Genomic DNA, 15016 nt, shown 5'->3' with positions numbered 1-15016 from the left:
AAATTTGACTTCCTTTGTGGAAGACCTTGTTGAGGGAGTTGATAAAGGCCATTCTTACGACGTAATATACACTGATTTCAGCAAGGCCTTTGACAGAGTAAGTCATAATGTGCTGCTGGATAAACTCGCCTCATTTGGAATAGCCAGTACTTTCCTAAAGTGGTGGAGTTCTTACCTAATAGATAGAAAATCCGTTGTAGTTATAGGCGGACATAACTCTCAACCATTTTGTGCCTTCTCCGGGGTTCCACAAGGCTCCCATTTCGGCCCCCTTTTGTTTAACATCTTCATAAATGACATCAGTAATTGCTTTCAAAATTCAAAATTCTACATGTTTGCAGATGATTTGAAATTTTTTAGCCGGGTAGATACAAATGATGAAAGAATTTTGCTTCAAAACGATTTAAATAACCTTGTATCATGGTGCGCGCGGAACAGTATGAATTTAAATATTTCTAAATGCAGCAAAATTCGTTTTACTAGAAAGAAAATCAATTCTCAAACCACTACTTACTACATTAACAGGGAGCCGCTATCCGAGACTAATCACGTCTGTGACTTGGGAGTCGTACTTGACAATAAACTACGATTCAACTTACATATCGACCACATTGTTAAAAAAGGATTCAAGGCACTAGGATTCGTTTTGCGTAATTGCAGGGACTTCAAAAAGCCATCTACTAAAGTTGCAATTTTCAATGCTCTTGTTCGCAGCGGCCTCGAATATTGTAGCGTTGTGTGGAACCCACACTACGATGTTTATAATAAACGTCTAGAAAATATTCAAAAAAGATTTTTGTGGCACCTGTCATATAGCTGCAACTTAGCAAAATCGCTACCTTCTTACGAGGATCGGTTGCAATACTTTCGCTTAAAATCTCTTTCAAACCGTAGAAGGCAACTAGACTACATGTTTCTGTACAAGCTAGTTAATGGTCAAATTGATGCCTCTCATCTTCTGTCTCAAATAAACATATCCGTTCCAAGAAGAATGCCTAGATCACGGAAGTACAAACCATTTTCTATAAAACCTGCGCGTTCCAACCTTGGTCACCATTCTCCTTTGAACAGAATGCTGAGGAACTACAACAATGTGCACAACCTAAGCCTCGATAATTCTGATAAAGCCATTGATATCTTTTCGAATACTTTGCACGCATTTAAAGTTTACACTTGTTTTTCTAACGACCACTAATAATTAATTGTATTCTTATCTCAATTTCAATTTTATAATTCTAATATTGTGTGTTAAATCTAAACATCTGTATTGTATTGTATTTTTAATTGTATTAATTTCCGTAATTAATTTCTTAGTCAATTTAATATTGTGTTATAATCTTTCTTATGAATTTATGTAGTTATTTTATATTCTTGTCGCATATTATCCGATTTATTTTTTTAAATTGTAGATATTAATGTTTTAATTAATTTATAATTTTGTTATGTATTTTTATGTGCTCTTACTTGTTTTTCTATTGCATGCCGTTTGCACCTATAAGTGAAGTGACACTTACTGCTTATATACATATAAATTGTACAATGGATTTGTCAGTGATTACTTCGTTGGTGCAACTATTAACAAATAAATAAATAAATAAATAAATAATGACACTTAATATAGGTAACATAAACTTCAATAGACCATATACGGGTAGGTATATATTTGTTTTGTCTGTAATTAACATGTCTGTGGAAGCTCAATACGAGACTACGCTTATATTATTCTATTATTTCACCTTGCCTAAGATTTGTATGAGAATAGATACAGATATTATCTTACACAGTAAACAACAATGAATGAAGCAGACATCTACGAAGGTTACCTTGTGCTAAATATAAGTAGCTAATAATGTCTCATAAAATATATATGCCTAAAATACTATATGGATATTTTTATAAGATAACTCTCTCAAACGATGGCTAACAATAAAGCAAACTAGAAACTTGAAGTGGAGGCGCTATGCCTAATCTAGCATCGGATGTCTTTCGAAACTTAATGCATCTTTGAGCTATTGTTTAACAGCTTCAATAGACAGATACTTTGGCTGACATCCAAGCACAGAAATAAGATGCAAGAGTTAGTTTAGTGTTAATTATAACCAGCTTTTAATTATCACTTGCTTATCTTAAAATGCACATAGGTATCTAACTCTCCATAATATTCTCAAAGCTGTGTTAAGTTTTGAATCCACAGATAGCGTGGTAGGCCTTAATCTTTCTTACTCGTAGAAATCACTTTTAAAACGAGAGCATAAATGTAACTAACATTATAAATTACTAATTACAAAAATGAAAATGTGATCAAATATGAAGTTTTTTGTGTCACCCCTAAAAAATGCGCCGCACGAGTTAGATTTTGTTTTGTGTTTTAATTTCATTTGCACCTTCCGAAAGAAACTTTTCAATGGCGATGTCATCACGGGTCACGTTTTTATTTCGACCAAACGTCTTGCGTACTGTAACAGGAAGATCTCAGAAAAATTGTTGCATTTTATTGCGGGTTAATATTGTTGCATTTTACTATCCTCTCATAGACAGTTGCCAATAGAATGATTGTTATATTTAAAATATCAAGCACCCCGCACTTTTTACTCCGAATTGAATTAATCTGTTAATAACTTAAATTTTATTATAATTTTATTTTGAGGCGATTCATTATGATTGATTGTTCGATCTTCTACTACTGTAATATAAACTCTTCGTCATTATAAATATTTTCTAGTTTTTAGTTCATGTAGCAATGAAAGGTTGTTTTTTAAGTTTTTGAAAACTATTATTTACTTTTATTTTTTTAGTCTGTGACAAAGTAGTAAATTGGGGAATTATTTTGATTTTTGTGACCACTCAGTGGTCTCCGTATGATCGATCATCGTGAATTGACTAGCTCTATCTATACTACTCTCCTACAGAAGATCTATAAAAGAATTTATTAATCCTAGCGGTCCTATCAAGGATAATGGGCAACTGTTATCAAATTATTGCATTGTCATCGGTCCTTGATACGTATGCAAAGTTTACCATTTATCAAGCTTCTAGAAACGGGTGAAAATTGAGCTCAAATATTCCGTTACATACATTCATACAACCCAAGCTAATAAATGTGTGTTAAAAAGAAGTTTGTATTTTAAAATACTTTGTATTAGGTACGAGAAAAACCAACCGTTGTCAAAATGTATTTAAATTTCAAATTATGGTATCCTATTTGAATTCGATCACGGTTACAAGGGCTTCCTGCAAATTAAAGGCAACAATTATACTGCCCGTTTACAAAAAAACAAACCATGCTTTTATTTTGTTTCAAAGTTGTGAGCAAGTCAATGGCGGTGACGTCATGGCTCACGTTTTATTGAGATCGTAACCTCTTGTTTAACAGGATGATCTCAGGAAAATTTCGTCAGGATTTTTGTTTTAAACATTTCGAACTTATTAAAATTTACGTAATTCTGTTTTCAATAAGTAAAAATTTGCTTTAATTATTGGTCGTGTATTAAAAGCAACTGATAAAAAATATATTATTACTTAGTAGGTATTATTCGCTATTATAAATACCTATAAATATTGTTGTAATATGTAAAAAGCAAATAGCACAAAAATATACTATTTGAAGCGCATCCTACGAGTAAATGCGCAACCCTTAAAGTATCAATTGTAATGATTAAGTATGAACAGTTACCATATTATTGTTTCAAAGAAATTAGTTAATAGCGATGTCGACATAGGACACGTTTCTTTGAGATCGTGACCTCTTGCCTAACAATAAAGTCAAAGAGAGATTTCAACAATGATTTCGTGTTATATTTATGTTATTACTTATGATAAAATTAAAACAGACTATTCTAAAAACAACGAAACTGTCATGTACCTATACGAGAAAGCGAAGTAGAAGGAAAAGGATTATACTTAGTATCTAAGGATAGTATCTAATAGATAGTATCTAAGTGTAACACTTTTTACCCAATTGCGAAGGGTTAACTTTTTTCGAGCATACATTAGTATGTCTGTACGTCTCAATCTTTGCCACGCCCTGCAGCCCTCTCAGACTTGCTTTTCGGACCTCTCGAATGAGAGGGTGAGTTTCTAACCCAAAGCTTGATAGCATAGGTAACATAGTTTCTAACCTCAACCACCATGGTATCAAGCTCTATGCTTGATAGCATAGAGTTTAGAAACTCATCTGTCACCTCCTTTCTACACATGCAATAGGGATGAAAGTATAAGTACAGTTTTTCACCCTTTTCACAATGACATAGACACAATAAAACATTGACTTCGAGTTTCTGAATCAACAAAGCAAACAAGTAATTCAATATATAATAATAGATTATCCAAATAGTTTACTATAATAATAGTAGATACTGCATTTATTATTAACATCGCAGATACGTGCGCGATTAATGGCGCGCTGGAAATACAGTTTCGCGTACAAAGAGATCCACTCAATACCACGGAGATAAATCACAGCATCATCATCGACCATTCAGCACTGCGGCGGCAATACGGATCACGTAGATATCATATTCAAAATTATTTATATTTTTGTACTTAATTCATTTTTCATTGTGACTTACTACATTTTAATGTGGTTTGTCACATTTCAAAATATACCTACCTACCTACTTCTTTTCAACTTATATTTCGTTTAGTATTGTAAAATTCACTTTGATAAGTAACAAGAAGTTAGTAAGTAACAATGATAATTTTGTTAAAAACAAAACACTTTATGAGCCACATGGCAAACTGGCCACGCAGATCTGACTGGGCTGACACGCTTTTTTCCGGGTTCGATTCCCGTCCAGGCGTCTAGTAGATGTCTTCTAATAGAAACTTCAGTTTCAATATAGCTTAATATTGGTGCACCCTGCTGATCCTTAACGTAGCCGCGTGCGTTTTAAAGACACATTTAATTTTTAATTAATGTGTTATTTTGTCATTAACATACTCTCTCTATTAGGCAATCAAAATAAATAAGGTTTGCAATCAATGTCACGACTTAAACACAAGAAAAAAGTATATAATATTATGATTGTAATACCTCATCTGTAAACACGAGCGAACACAGAGCAAAAGGGAGCATCAAAAATTATCAAGAAGCGAGCGATCGGCTGATGAATTTCGGTTTATGTTCCACGCGGGGTCTTTGTGGTTGTACTTTCAGCGACACAATAGGGACAAAAGTTATTCAACGACAATGCGAGCACCAAATACCGATCGCCAACCCCCAACCCCCCACAAGTAGATGCCTAACCATTGTTTACTTTAATACTCCACTTTTATGTACATTATCGATGCCGACAACAATGTAATCGCGAAATTGAATTAGTGACGTGAAAGAACTCGAGCGCTTGGGGTACCCAAGTTGAGTCTTGCTTCAAAGGTTTTATACGTAAGGAAACATGCTAAGTACACATTTAATGTGCATACATTTGGTACATACATTCGTATTGTAGGAAAAAAGTTTAAACATAATAAGTGTAGTCTAATTTGTTTGATTGTAAGCAGATGTTGCAATTACTTACCCATAAAATTATAGTAAGAAGTTAAGATATACCTACTTGCAATTCTGTATCATAGAGGTAGGTATAGTCTGTAAGTACTAGTACCTAATCTGCGAAATCTACCTGCCTTTCACATTGTTTTCTAATGTTTTTATTAAATATATAGGTATATTAAAATTTACATTCATATTAATAAAAAAAATAAAAAATGCAAGCAACCAACATAAATAAGACCGCTAGGTATAAGATCTACTTTGACCGACACATTCACCGTTTATTTGTACAACTTTGTATATTAATTTTTAATTAGTTTTTTAACGTTTTAATTTTATTAAGTTTACGTAATCCCTTTTAAAATATACTCGCTATAAAGAATAGTTATTGTATTGTAAACAAAAAGGTATGCTTCTGATTCTACAATAGCGACATTTTTCAACTTAAACGCTTATCAAGAAATACGGAGCGCGTTACCAAATTCCGGCAACGCACGCGTATATTATCTACACGATACAAAACCATTTATTAAAAAATGTTATTTGTCTGGTGAACTATAATGGAACAATATAATTGTGAAGCCAATAAACTATAGAATATTTTTTTATGTTGAAAATAATATCTTGTAGAATTATCTACTGAAAGAAAATCAAAAACTGTGCGTCCATGGGTTACGCGGATACAATGAGCAAAAAATGACTCTTTATTTGCAAAAAAAGCTTAATAAGATAGGTACAACCCACATGGTGACACATACATACATGTGAACTTAATGTTGTAACTTTCAATGCATTGACATACACCTCCCTGATAAATAGCACGTAAAGTATAAAGCCCTTTTAAGATTAGTTTTGGATTAGTCCATGAGCTCAAATTGGAATTTTTTTAGAATTTCGCATCGTAAAGAAACGTATATATGTACATATGTATCAAACAAAACATTGAATACAAGGTATTATCATGGTTAACAATATTTCGTCAGATATTCTCGTCGGCGTCCCTGTTACAAAAAGCCTGAACGTTTCTACAAAAGCTGCAAAGAATGAATGGGTGGGTGGAGGGGGTACTGCCGATTCAATAGCAGAAAGGAGGGATGTGTAGTTACGTAAGTATGTTTTGTGGTGCGTGTTAGGGAGAGCAGAACGCGGAGGAAACCGTTTTTTCTTCTGAATCGGAAACCGTTTGAAAATTTTATACAAAGAAAATTTCAAAGCTATATTTTCGTCTCTCCTCGTACTAATGAAGAATTTTTTGGCCAATAATAGTATTGTTAAAGGTTGCACTTTATAAAAGCTGAGCAGCATAAACGATGGCGAGATAAAGAAAGCGCGAGGTCAAATGTTAGCACTTGGCAGCATTGAAAAAATATACACTATCATTAGCCTATAATAATCTCTGTAGCTGTCTAAGCAATCTTTGCAGACTCATTTAATTAAGATTTAAATATTCAAAGTTACATAATATATGTACGTACCTATATGATTCAGTTAAACCATACAATTTAAGAGAATACTTATTTAAAATAGTAGTTATAATAACGAAACAGACAACAGGAAAATATGATCTATGCTATTCTGTAAGACTAGAAAATTTTAGGACCCACTTTGAAAACATATCATTAATTTACATTGTAATTTCACACTAAAACTCCAGTGTACCAAGTTGAACCACTCTAGTTGATCTAAGCGAACTCTATTCAGACATTGTCTAATCAACACGAACACACTACGCCGTTGCACAGGTTGGCATAACTTACGACTAACACAGTAACAGCACTATTACATTTTCAAATAAGCATGACTAATGAGTTCTTAACAAGTAAAAAGCAGGTTCCTTTTAGTTGTCCCTCCGTCGCAGGGCTATACAAAAGTACTCGCTGGCGGTTTCACGAACAACTTTAGTGTGACCCCACAAAGCTATGGAACGTCATTTAAATGCACACGTTTCATTGGCTCTGAATGCTTCAGGGAAGTAGAAAAAGAACGGGCCAATTACGACGCTTTTGTGACGACGCGACCTCTCGAAGTCTCGAGTGTAACTTTTATGTGGTGGCCCAAGTTTCCATTCAGATTCGATGGTGTCTCTCCTTTAACGACACAACACTCAAATACATAATTTAAAGATGATAAAAACGTAATGATAAATATGTTTATTTGTGGATATATAATAGAGTTATCCCGTATTGATTTTCAAATGATAAGTTTTTAAATATATATAGGTTATATTTGCGCAATGTAGGTACCTATAATTAAAATTAAAAAAAAAATGTATGTACAAGCGAATCAAATGTGGAGACTACTCAAGCTTTGGACATTAATTGTATAATGCATTCATTAACTTAGATTATGCTTCATCACGATATCTATCTTAATGGATTCTAAACTTACACAACGCGTATCTGATGAATTACATAACTCGCTACATATAAATTTACGTGCACAGCTTCTTTAAAATTAGCAAAATTTTCAAGATGAACATCGCACAGAGATTTATATCGAAATTTCATTTTACTACGTTACGCATTAATATTATACTTACTGATTTATGAAATAAAATTAAGCCTTAAGAAAAGACTCATACACAGCTTACGTGTGGAAAGCCTTGCGGTTACCTTACGCTTCTGGGAGCTTTGATATATCTTCTCTAGCAAATTAATAAAATTGAAGTATCTGTCTGAAGATTCAAAATAATATTATTTTAAAAATACATGCGCCTGAGTTTTTCTGCAGAATACTTTTTTTATAATATAGGAGTAGCAGACGAGCATGCAGTCCACCTGATGGTAAGTGGCTACTGCCGCCCATGAACATATATGCAATCAACCCCAGATATTCCTACCTGAGGTCGGCCGCAAATGCGCCGCTACCTTTGAGGACTAAGCTGGAACGCCTCGGAAAAGTATGTCTCCCTTACCACATCCTTCAAACCAGAACACAGCAGCGCTCAACACTGCTGTTATGAGGCAGAAATAGGTGTGGCGGTGGTGCTGCCGAAGTCAAAACGCAAAGGGTTCTACCACCTTCAAAAATCTGCTACTATAAAATCGTTTGCCTTTTTACCCGATTGCAGAGGGTAATTTCTCACTATTTGAGATACCCTACAGCCCAAACGGCTTAAAAGATTGAAGCATATATTGGGTTGTAATTTTGCCAAATTCATTAAAATGTGGGAGTGACATAGGTTACGCTTTTAAGCACCAATTTTTTTTTTATTTTATTATTATCCAGTTATCATTAACATTTTATTTGTTGTTGAAAGTGACTCACAATTACCTACAATTTTAGTATAGGTACTCTTTTAACAAATTTTCACAATCTGATAGTACGGCATTGCAACGCTCACGTTATGCTCGAAAAATACACCCTTTAAAACCTCTTCTCAATACAATTTGTCAGATATCCGGACTTACCATCTCTTTCCATTCATTGGATTTCAAAATTTTCTGCTCAAAATGTAATTTTTCACTGAGATTATGAAACGTACTTTTTATTTCTAAAGCTTCTACAGATTTTGTGAATATACAGTTAATTAATTTTGTTCTCTTTGGTAATCATCGAAAACCTTTAAATTACTTTTCGTAATCACGAAAAGCTGAAATTACCCATGAGTTAGATAGGTATATGCTGACTGGTTTTACCGCATCAATATAAAGCAATGATGATGATGTTGATATTTACCTATCGTATGACTAATATCATTGACTACTTAATATATTTTTATAAATGTGGTAAAAACAATAAATAATCGAAAAACAAGTGCAAACTGTAATAGAATATTATAGAACAGCCACAAAAATAATTTAAATATGTATTACCTTCTGATGTGACCACATTCCAATGTCGGCCCAATTCTTCACTTTAACTTAAATGTCTTAATTAAATTAACTTGTTACCGCTTCATAGTGTTATGAGTAAAGAACCAAAGTGTGGTAATAAAATATTATAATAACACAGTACATATTTTTGAACGCCACCACATTTAAAAAATCTCGCGAATGGGTATTTTTAATCTCCTCGCTCATCAAAAGCAGAATCTTCCGACGTCTTCCGTCAACGACATTATTGGGAATATCCTGAAAAAAGTACTAATCAATACTTAAAACTAATTAAGAAATGTTCCTCCAAACCGTCTTCTAATGGATATGCGTTATTCTATATTTCTTCCCCTTTTAAATAACAATATTTGCACCTTTAAAATGTTTAACTCGTATTATCGATAAGCGTAATTTTGCCAAAATTTTCCTCATCCATCATAATTTTTGGAGCATTCAGGGGTTATATAAAACCCCTAACAATAGCGAATATTAATAATATCTAATATCTAACTAAGAATCAAATACGAGCCTGATTTCTTTATCATTCATCATCGTTACCGTCTTTATGAATTTTCAATCAATCGAAACCGTATGACCGCTACGTTAATAAAGTCTTTTGAAAACTCTTTAGGTATTCCTTAGATGGGCTTGCAAAAGAGCTAGGTAATTTGAAACTCTTCTTTTTACCTACAATCTCATTTGATTTCTATTTATGTGTGATGTAAAATGTGTATATGCGGTCGGAATAAAAATTGTAAATTTATGAAATATAACTTCAAGGAAAAAAGTAGTCATGCCATGAGAGACCAAAACAAGATTAAAATATAGAACAAATTATGACGAAAAGAAAATTATGGCGTAATAAAACAAAGACGAGACAACTATTTTCCTATTAATTTCATAACTGTTAATTTTAAAAGAAATTAAGGATACCTTTAAGAACTTTTTACTATTTGATAATAAATTGAGTTTTTTTTTTTTTAGTAGGTACCTACATGTAAAGGGGGCTTCCGGGGTTGCGGACGGCAAGAGTGGGAGCTCGAACCGTCCAGCAAGCGACCCCGGGAAGGACGGCGGTATGTGTGGTCGCATAGCGTCGTAAACACTACGTGGTGTGGGAGGAGCGAAAACTGCTCCCCCAGGGTAGAGCCCGTTGGGCATCGCGCTTGGAGCGCTCCGGTTGTGTTCCGTTGGAGATCCCGGAGTTCTCCAACAAGCGTTGAGGACGGCCACCGGGGGGGTTTTAGTGCGGTAAAAATCCCACATAACCCGGCGTCGCTCCCACGTCGTCGGATACCTTTTGAAGGTTTCCCCCTCGAGAAGAAAAAAAAAGGTACCTACATGTAAACTTCGAATGTTCGCGTTCGGCAAATGACATTTCTGTTATTTCAGCCCTTTTTTATATTCAATTTATAAAACCAATAGGAGTTATTTTATCGAATGAGCAATGAATAGGTCAGTTCGGCGTTTATTATGAACGTAGGGCCTAGAGTTACCAAATGTAGAGTCTTTCCGAGCCATTCCAATTTCAATTTATATTTCTTTCGTCCACGATTCTCAATTAATTAATTAGTATCAATGGTATTGAATTACGTCAAATACAATAAACTCTTACAAAGTATGTTTGTTTGTTTGTGACAACGTCGCTAAGGATATGGTGATTTTAATTATGGTTATGGACTTATGTCAATTATATATTTATTTATAATTATACATAATTGTTATATAATTATACATAAAAAAAATTAAAAATAATAAAACTTATCCATTAAAATGTTACCATATTTTGAATTTCTTAATTTAGAAATCTTACCTTTAGGCTTAGTTTCCCGTTGTAGGCCAGATTAGAGCCAGCTCGTAATTACAGCTCATCTGTCCCGTTTTCCGGATTACAAATCTGGCAACACTGGCGGAGGCTTCGATCAAAATGCATTTATGGCGCTTGGCCGTTCGTTAGCGGACCGTCAATACGGCTCTCGGTCCACCCGCTATAAATTCCGTATTGAGCGGACACACAACAAAGCGCGTTTTGTCTTGCAAATGAAAACGCGCACATTTCGCGGTATTGTGCGCCGCTGTTTCGGTGCCCGCCATTATTAACGGCGAACATGAAAGACAAAAGGTTCGTCTGCAGCACTGAGCCTGGCCTAGATAGCGGATTATTGTACTAACACAATAGAAGCGTTAATTCCGCGACTCTACCATTATTTTGTTGTTTGCAACTTTATCGCGTCAATCGATTTGATCGCGATCGGCTTTTGTTCGGCTACCGCACTTTTTAAACTCGATTTGAAATTGATTGTTTTGCGTGCACATGATGACGAGCTTTTTGTTTGTATTGAAAACCTCAATTAATATTCTGGGTATTGAAACAAAATTGCGTTTGATTCTATTTAACGTCAAAAGCTAATCGAGAAAAAATACGGGAACAATTTAAAATAATTTACACCTACCTACATCGATGGGTATTATTCTTTCCAAATAATTAAAACCTTGAAAATGTATTTATCTGTATAGCCGTTAATTACTAATGGGAAGAATATTTAATTTACTGTATCTTTTTGCATATCAAATAAAAGCAAACACATTAACGCACTAACGATAAAATTAAAATTTACCATTATTTTAAATGTTGTACAGCTAAACCTTTTGCTTTTTGCGTAGTCCACGCAGCCGTGATTTTCTTTTTATTTTCATTTTCTATCCAGTCAATTATTATTACATAGATTTCAAGATAAACAACATGTTTGTCTATACTATCAGCAATTTTAATTCTTAGCAGAATCTAATTAGTTCTAAAACTTACCGGCAAAACATTGCAGTCAGCTGTAAAATTCCAAAATTCCCAAAGGTACATCACAAAAATTTCACACAAAATTCACATTCCACACTTCACAGAAAAAAATCTCCAATAAATTACTGGCACATAATAAAAAGTCGATGATTAAAAATTGGCGGGAAGATGCGAAAAAGTTCAATCGGGCAAAGGGCGCTCGGCATTCGGCCAAGCGGTCGTTGTGAATGGGAAGCGCTGGCAGACTGCGAGCCGGCCGGCGGGAGTCGCGTGTGCCTTTCGCGCCGTATCCTCGCGCACCGAGCTTCGCTGTCATTGTCACCCTTTGACATCAACATCAAACTATAATAGTACCCTTCCTCGTTCTTATAGGGGGGCACCGATACATAAGTAGGTACAGGTGCAGCACCAAAAAAAATCAATAAATAATCTTCTTACATTCGGTTATGTTTAGGTACGGTTAATGTTTATGTTTATTTATGTTTTTTTTAAGATAAAATATAATTATTTATTTATTAATTTTCAGTATTTTTTGTATCCATTGGACATAATCGTATACATGTAAAATCGTATGAAGACTAAATTATATAAACATGCAAGTATATACAAGTCTCTCTAGACAATATAGGTAACATTCGTATACGACATACACACTATGCTTCCAATAGGAAACGTCTCATCAAGAAATAATCCAGAGTATAAGAGATAAGTAACATGTAGGTACAACGCAAAACGTGGTATGTAACTGGTACGTGTAAAGTATTCAATATAATTAAAAACAAATATTACAAAGAAACCAGTTAGCGTAGTAACAAAACACAATACAAGCACACCCCATTAAGCAGCGCACTACAAATAAGATACGTCTCATCAAAGGAAGAAGCCAGCACACAGGAGCTGATACAATGTGAAACGTTGGGTAATATGTCCGATGACAATGGTGCGAATGCGGCACAAAGCCGCCGTATTGTGAACCCGTACAATACACCTTGCATACACAAACATAACCAATTTATTTCGGTATTCAGCAAAAAATGCCAAGCAATTAAGGCCCTTACACACTCGTAATAGAGAAATCAGATGCAGATGCGTGTTCGAGCCATTGTTGTGAACGTAATACGGTATACTGAGTGTCAATAAGTGATATCAGCTGAATATTGTACAGTTGTGTAGGCGGTAGAGCTACATAAAATTTTATATCTATTTTTGTTTTTATCCAAATCTTGCTCAACACTTGTTAGATTCTAATAAGTTAAAGCCATAATAAGGGTATGAAATGACCATTATAGACATGTTAGTGGTAATGTAATATGATATCGATATACTACTAATAAAGACGTAATATGATCTATTTATTTATTTAATTATGTATATCTATGTACGTCAACTATCCACGTTCCTAGCGCACCTTACATTATTTACACTTTCTTTCCTTTTACCCCAGAAATGAAGAAGATTTAAAGCTGAAAAACAAATATGCACGGATCACGAACAAATCTGTCTATAAGTATCATAACAATGTTTAAGCTAAATGTAACAAATGAACGTACATAGTCAAAAGAACTTTGCGCATCGAACTTAAATGCACATATATAATACAATACTTACTAGTGGTAGTAAGTTACTACGCAGAAAAGTTCAAAGGTTGTATACGGAAAAAATCTCGGACGTCGACTGAAAACACTTCATATAATTACAAAGCGACCGTACGCAGAATTTTTAATATGTGTATTAATTTCTACCTCTCATTTTCACAAAAGCTTGTAATTAAGTTACGCAGTAATCCTTATTATAGCTACACAAGGACACGAGTACTTACGTCCATATCTTGCATACTTCAAAGCGACCATAAAGCGTCATTGGGAAGGTCTCACTTCAATAGAAGAGGCGAATACAAAAGACGAAAGAGGGCTAGGTAATGGCAGACACAATGGAATACTGTTTGGACTAGCGACCGCCCTCCGCACAATGGCGGACCGCGAAACTTATTTTATTCCTCAACACTTATTTATTCTCTGTGCTCGGCTACCTTCTTTCAGATTTTCCATGTGAATGGCTCTAATTATACTTTTGCTACGTAGGTACATTGTGCTTCGCAGATAAAACTTTTTCATTACATTTTGTTAAAGTTATCGTATCTATCAATGAGTTTATATATGCGAGCACAAGTTTCAATTATGTTCTCAACTATGCTAGCTGTGGAAAAATAGGATTATGTAATGTATATGGTGGTTACCGATTCCATATTGCTGGTTAACCGAACTGCACTCGCGATCATAATAAGAGAAAGTAATAATGTGAGGGATAATAATATGCGTTAAGCATGTGTATACTTAAGTATTTATACAAGAATCAAATGCACTCATCAAATTCAATGTAACAAGTCCAAACATAGTGGATTTACACCTACCAGAGACGAGATCGTGATCCGGACCCCTTAGAACAATATAACTAAAATATAGTTACAAAATGAATGTAGAGACAAATGTAACACGAATACTACAAATAGTTTATTAAGTATAACTGAATAAAGTAATTAAAATTTAATATTATAAGAGCTTAAACTAAATTAATAATAAAAGAAATAAAAATAGGTAAATTATAAATAAAATAAATGAGCCAGATTGCTGCCCCGCGGTGGTGTACCCAAGATATTAGCAGCATTACCTCGGTGTATTGTGTATTGCCAGACTTATTTGTTGACCGAGGTAAGCTCCAGCTCTTGGGTCACCGGTCTCAATCAAGCGCGAAGACCATTCTTTATAAAATTGCTTCGCTTCCGGTCTCCACGGTCCCATCGTCTCAACTGCGAAGGATACTTAAAAATTTCTGTTAACTATAGAATGTTATATAAATGTATACAAATATATGTATTTCAGTAAAAATGAGTCATTAGAAAACACGAATGTTTGGCTTTTA

At 34.2% G+C, this 15016-nt stretch overlaps 1 long non-coding RNA gene across 1 annotated transcript in view; it reads right to left on the bottom strand.

Annotated features, from left to right (window-relative positions):
* LOC140748355 (uncharacterized) overlaps positions 1-12388 on the bottom strand; it is a 364249-nt gene extending 351861 nt beyond the window's left edge. Inside the window, exon 1 of the long non-coding RNA XR_012102943.1 lies at positions 12110-12388. This is a non-coding gene — a long non-coding RNA (uncharacterized LOC140748355). The remainder of the gene's footprint in view (positions 1-12109) is intronic.
* Positions 12389-15016: the final 2628 nt, after the last annotated feature.

Source organism: Epargyreus clarus, unplaced genomic scaffold, assembly GCF_041222505.1.
Source record: "Epargyreus clarus isolate Ecla_fem2 unplaced genomic scaffold, WU_Ecla_fem_2.2 ptg000015l, whole genome shotgun sequence".
Classification (NCBI taxonomy): Eukaryota; Metazoa; Arthropoda; class Insecta; order Lepidoptera; family Hesperiidae; genus Epargyreus; species Epargyreus clarus.
The sequence above is the reverse complement of the archived record's forward strand: the minus strand, read 5'-3'. Positions and strand labels throughout refer to the sequence as shown.